Raw genomic sequence first — 5925 nt, 5'->3', positions numbered from 1 at the left:
GAATTATGAGTTTGAAGTCCAAAAAGAAATGAAGTTAAAATCCTTTCATTAAAACGGCGAGTTATTGAAAGAAAAATTATTGGAAGAAAAAAGTCGAAGAAAACATGCAGAACCCGAGTTACTTCATCTCCACATTTGAAGCAAATGGAGGTAAGTTTGGAAGCAGTTGAACTTGGTAAACAACATGCAAAATATGTGGCCTCATTGGCCATCCAAAAAGCAGAAGAATCAATATCAGAAGTTAAGCGGTTTGAATTGATGATCAGTTCTCTTACTGAAAAAAGAGAGAGATTGAGAAAGGAGTCTATTGAATGGAAGATGCACGGGAATGTGGAGACAGAGAGTGCAACTGAGAAATAAACTCTTATTCAGGAATTGGAGGCATCACTTGCTGGAAAGGAATCCTCTAGCAGAGAACTGGAAGGTAAATTATTTGACAAAAGGAGATCATGGCTCGCCAACATAACGAGATAAACCTACTTAACGAGTTATTACACAACGAAGCACAGAGGATAAAATCATTGGAGCAGGAGAGTGAAGGACTTCGTGCATAAATATTTGTTTTGGAGTCTACGCTGGGTCATGCTCATTATTCTGCTACAAGTACGAAAGTTTTGCAAATTGTTAGCACATTGGTTAATGTTCTTACCAAAGCAGTTTCAAACAGAATATTTTTGGAATTGGTGGACAAGTTAGGCATGTGTTATATCTATGCTCTAATTTGAGGGAGAGTCTTGAAATATCTTTCCTATTTTTACCAAAGCAGTTTCAAACAGAATCTTTTGGAATTGGTGGACAAGTTGGGCATGTGTTATATCTATGCACTAATTTGAGGGAGAGTCTTGAAATATCTTTCCCATATTGAGCTATTAGAAAGTAGTAAATATTATAAAATCGTAATATACTAGAAATTATTAAATACTAGAAACCAATAGTGTTAGAATAATATATATATATATATATATATAATAGTAGTTAGGGGTTGGCTAGTAATTTTCCCTTTAAGGGCCTTTTAGTCTTTTATCTTTACTATATATTTGTTATCTTGAAAACCTAATTGATCTAATGAAAACCCTTGTCTTCATTAGAGTGTTCCTCTCATCTTCTTCTTCTTCTTTTTCAATATTGTTATTGAATTTCACATGGTATCAGAGCAAGGTTCTTTAAGTTTTTTTTTAGAGGAACTGAAAGTACGTACCTGATCTTGCAGCTTCCACTGTTGACTTGTCATCCTTCCGTTTGGTGTTGTTTTTCTTGGTTATATTTGCTTTCTTCGTTTTATTTGGTATTGAATTGAGCAAATGGAGAGTGGAAAATATGATTCATTGCAAGCTATTAGTGTAAGATTGAATGGTAAAAACTACTCTTATTCGAGTTTTTTTATGAGAATTTTTTTGAAAGGGAAATATTTGTGGGAAGCAAACAATTCGAAAATTATTACTGGGATTAATAACTCAGTAGATAACACTATTGTATCTCAGATGGCGAAGTTTCAAACTTGTCGTGAGATGTGGTTTTACTTAGCAGATATGTTCCAACAGTCGAACTTTGCAACACAGTATAAGTTAGAGGCTGATATTAGAAATATGGAATAAAGAGATATGAGTATTCAAGAATTTCATGTTGCAATGACTGATCTTTGGGATCAATTAGCTCTTACAGAATCTGAAGAGTTGCAGGCTTGTTCTCCTTATATTGGTCGTAGAGAGGAAGGTCATTTGGTTCAATTTTTTATGGCTTTGCGTAGTGATTTTGTATTTATTCGTAGTACAATTTGGCATAGTAAGCCACTTCCCTCTATTGCTAAAGTTGTTAATGAGCTTATGGCTGAAGAGACACGTCTCAAGTACCAAGGCATTATTCAAACACCTACTGAAACACTGTTAGTTGTTTATTCGAAGCCAAGTCAGAATCATCAGAACAAACCTTATACAAAGGTTGCTATGGATGAATGCAGCTTTTGTAAGAAAAAAGGTCATTGGAAGGCTCAATGTCATAAGTTAATGAATAAGTCACAACAAAATCAGAGACCTCAAAAGCCTTTTCAGTATAACACTACAGTAGTTATACCACCATCTGACTCGTTTGGTTCTAGTGGTTCATCTTCTTTTGTGCTCAAAACTGATAATGTGGTTGATCAATTTCAAATGTTTCAGAAATTTCTTGCTATGCAGCCACATGCTATGTCCACCTCTGCTCCGCAAGGCCCGTTAGCTCCTGAGTCTTCTAGTACTACATTAGACTCACTCTCAGATAAATTTCAGAGATTCTTAGCCATGCAGTCTCATGCTTTGTCCTTTTCTGAAGGTTTGTTTTCTCTTTTTTCTTCTTCAGGTATGCCTTCTTCAGTTTGGATTTTAGATTCTGAAGCCTCTCGTCATATGTCTCCTGACTTATCATCTTTTGTTTCATTAAAACATATATTTGATCTTCCAGTCCGAACCGCTGATGGCACACCAATGTCATTAGGTGGTATTAGCTATGTTGTCACACCAAATCTATCTCTTCAGAATGTTCTTCATGTTCTCAAACTTACTTTATATCTTGCTTCTATTAGTCAGTTGTATGATTCTAGATGTTTAGTTTTATTTTCTTCCACTGGTTGTTATGTGCAGGATGTACAATCTCAGAAGCTTCCAATTTTGACTTGTCATCCTTCCGTTTGAGTCCTTCCTCTTCTAGTTTTTACTTATGACATTCTCGTCTTGGTCATGTTTCAGCATCTAGAATATGTAGTGTCTACTTGTGCATTAGGAGATTTGCAAGTTAACAACATTTCTGATTGTAGTGGTTGCAAAAACTTGCAAAATTTTCTGCTTTACCTTTTGCTCGGAGTCTGTCTGTTTCAGTTAAACCTTTTGATTTAGTTCAGTCTGATGAAGGGGGTCCTTCTCCTGTTCCCACAAAAGGAGGCTCTCAATACTATATATGTTTTCTTTATTGATGATTGAGCTCGTTTTTGTTGGGTTTATCTTATGAAACATCGTTCTGACTTTTATAATATTTATCAACAGTTTCAAGCATTAGTTAAAACACAATATTCATCTATCATTAAGTGTATTTTTTATGTGATTTAGGTGGGAAATATACTTCAAATAGGTTTCGTGAATTACTTGCTATGGATGGAACTGTTCATCAATCTTCGTGTACAGATACTCCTGAGCAAATGTTGCTGAAAGGAAGCATCGACACATCGTTGAAACTGCTATTTCTTTACTATTGTCTGTCTCTATTCCTAGTGAGTATTGGGGCGAAACTGTTCTCACTGCGGTAAATTTAATTAACAGAATTCTCACTTCCCTTTGTTCAGGTTTGTCTCCATTTCAAGAATTGACAGGGCATGCCCCTGACTACTCGTCCTTAAGAGTTTTTTGGGTGTACTTCTTTTGTTTTTCGTCCTCGTGTTGAGTGTAACAAGTTATCTTCTCATTCTCCCATGTGTGTATTTCTTGGTTATGGTGAAGGTCAGAAGGGTTATCGGTGTTATGATCCAGTTACTCATAAATTTGATGTCTCTCGTCATGTTGTATTTTTAGAACATATACCTTATTCTTCTATTCCTGTTAATGCTCATGATGTGACTCCCTCTAACCTAACCCGTATTGATCCTTTTTCTAATGTTTGTGATAATCCTACTACACATGTTGAACCTGTTGCACCTGATGTTACTGATGCTCCTCTCACTTGTGATGTCTCTCCAATCCCTACGGCTGACCAAGCTCCTAATGAGATTGCACATCCACCTTCTCATTATCCTCATCGTGTTCGTAAGTTCACTCAGTTACCTGATTTTGTTTATTCTGCTTTTTCACCTTCTTTTACTTCTTTTTTAGCATCTATTCATTGTCACTCTGAGCCTTTTTCCTATAAGGGGGCAGTTGTTGATCGCCTTTGGCAAAAGGCAATGGCTAAAGAATTCTCTGTTTTGCATAAGGCTGAGACATGGGATTTGGTATCTTTGCCCTCTGGTAAACGTACTATTGGTTCTCGTCGGGTATACAAAATTAAAACAAAGTCTGATGGGTCTATTGAACGGTACAAAACAAGATTAGTTGCTAAGGGGTTTCGCAGGAGTACGGGATAGACTATGAGGAAACTTTTGCTCCGGTTGTAAAAATGACTACTGTTCGTATGCTTATTGCAGTTGCCTCGGTTCGTCAATGGCATATCTCTCAAATGGATGTTAAAAAAACTTTCTTAAATTGAGATCTCTAGGAAAAAGTTTGTATGAGTCCTCCTGGTGTTCCACATAAACCTGGAGAAGTTTCTAAGCTTAAAAAAGCATTATATGGTCTCAAACAGGCACCACGAGCTTGGTTTGAGAAGTTCTCAACTGTAGTTACATCTCTTGGCTTTGCTTCTAGCAATCATGATTCAGCTCTTTTTGTCAAATGTAATGCTGCAGATCGCATTCTTTTGTCGTTATATGTTGATGACATGATTATTACTGATGATGATGTTGATGGTATTGCATCTTTGAAGTTGCAGTTAGCTAGCCAATTTGAATTGAAGGATCTAGGCATTCTCCGTTATTTTTTGGGGATTGAAGTAGCCTCTACACCACAAGGTTATCTTTTCTCTCAGTCTAAATACACTGCGGATATTCTTAAGCGTGCCCGTATCAGTGATACTCGGGCATCCGACTCTTCTATCGAGTCTAATGCTCGTTATTCTTCTACAGATGGTACTCCTTTAGCAAAAATAACACTATATCGCATTATTGTGGCAGCTAGGTTTATCTCACTATTACTCGTCCAGATATCGCATATGTTGTGCATGTTGTTAGCCAGTTTGTGGGTTCACCTACTACAGTTTATTGGGCAGCTGTTCTTTGTATTCTGAGATATCTTTGAGGTACTTGGTTTCAAAGTCTCCTCCTTTCATCGACCTTTTCCTTGACTTTGCGAGCATATTTAGATGCCGACTGGGCGAGCAAGCGCACAGATCGTAAGTCTATTACGGGTTATTGTGTATTCTTGGATGATTCTCTTATTTCTTGGAGGAGCAAGAAACAGACTGTTGTATCTAGATCATCCACTGAAGCTGAGTATCGTGCTATGGCGTCTACGACAGCCAAGATAGTTTGCTTACGTGAGTTACTTGCAGACATGGGTGTTTCCATTCCAGAGCCTACTCCTATGTGTTGTGACAATCAAAGTGCTATCCATATTGCTCATAATTCGCTCTTTCACGAACGCACCAAACACATTGAGATTGATTGTCACTTTCTCGGTATCATTTCACTCTAGGCACCATCAGTTTGTCGTTTGTCTCATCCACTATTCAGATTGCTGACTTGTTCACCAAGACACACTCGGTTCCACGCTTTCATTTCTTAGCTAGCAAACTCTCGTTGCTTTTCAACACCGCACCGTGAGTTTGAGGGAGGGTGTTAGAATAATATATATATAATAGTAGTTAGGGGTTGTTTAGTAATTTTCCCTTTAAAGGCCTTTTAGTCTTTTATTTTTACTATATATTTGTTATCTTGAAAACCTAGCTAATATAATGAAAACCCTTGCCTCCATTAGAGTGTCCCTCTCAACTATTTCTTCTCTTTCAATATTGTTACTGAATTTCACAAATAGTATTCCAACTCTATATATAGAGTCTTATATTTCTTTTGAAAATCATTATGTAAAATTATAAATTCAGCACTATTAAAGATGAATCAAAGGTATATTATTGATTGATTGTTCATGTAGTTATAGCTTTACAAAGGAGGAAATTAGCATAATGGAATAAACAAGAATTAGGAAATCTAATCACAAATAAAGGAAACTAATATATCTATTTACAAAGATGAATTTGGAAGGAGATTTTCCTTGCGTTGGATACGGTTGTTGATGATGATAGGTGCCATTTGCTATGCACACCTCCAATATTACTTCATTACCCCCCCCCCCCCCCCCCCCCCCCACCCCC

At 36.8% G+C, this 5925-nt stretch overlaps 1 pseudogene; it reads left to right on the top strand.

Moving 5' to 3' along the window:
* Positions 1 to 1291: 1291 nt before the first annotated feature.
* LOC147557788 (uncharacterized) lies at positions 1292 to 5249 on the top strand (annotated as a pseudogene).
* The last annotated feature ends 676 nt before the right edge of the window (positions 5250 to 5925 follow it).

This window comes from Eschscholzia californica, unplaced genomic scaffold (assembly GCF_041429995.1).
Source record: "Eschscholzia californica isolate CP2 unplaced genomic scaffold, dmEscCali1.0.p SCAF_2, whole genome shotgun sequence".
In the NCBI taxonomy this organism is placed as follows: domain Eukaryota; kingdom Viridiplantae; phylum Streptophyta; class Magnoliopsida; order Ranunculales; family Papaveraceae; genus Eschscholzia; species Eschscholzia californica.
Note: the sequence above shows the minus strand (reverse complement) of the source record. Positions and strands in the feature narration are given on the sequence as shown.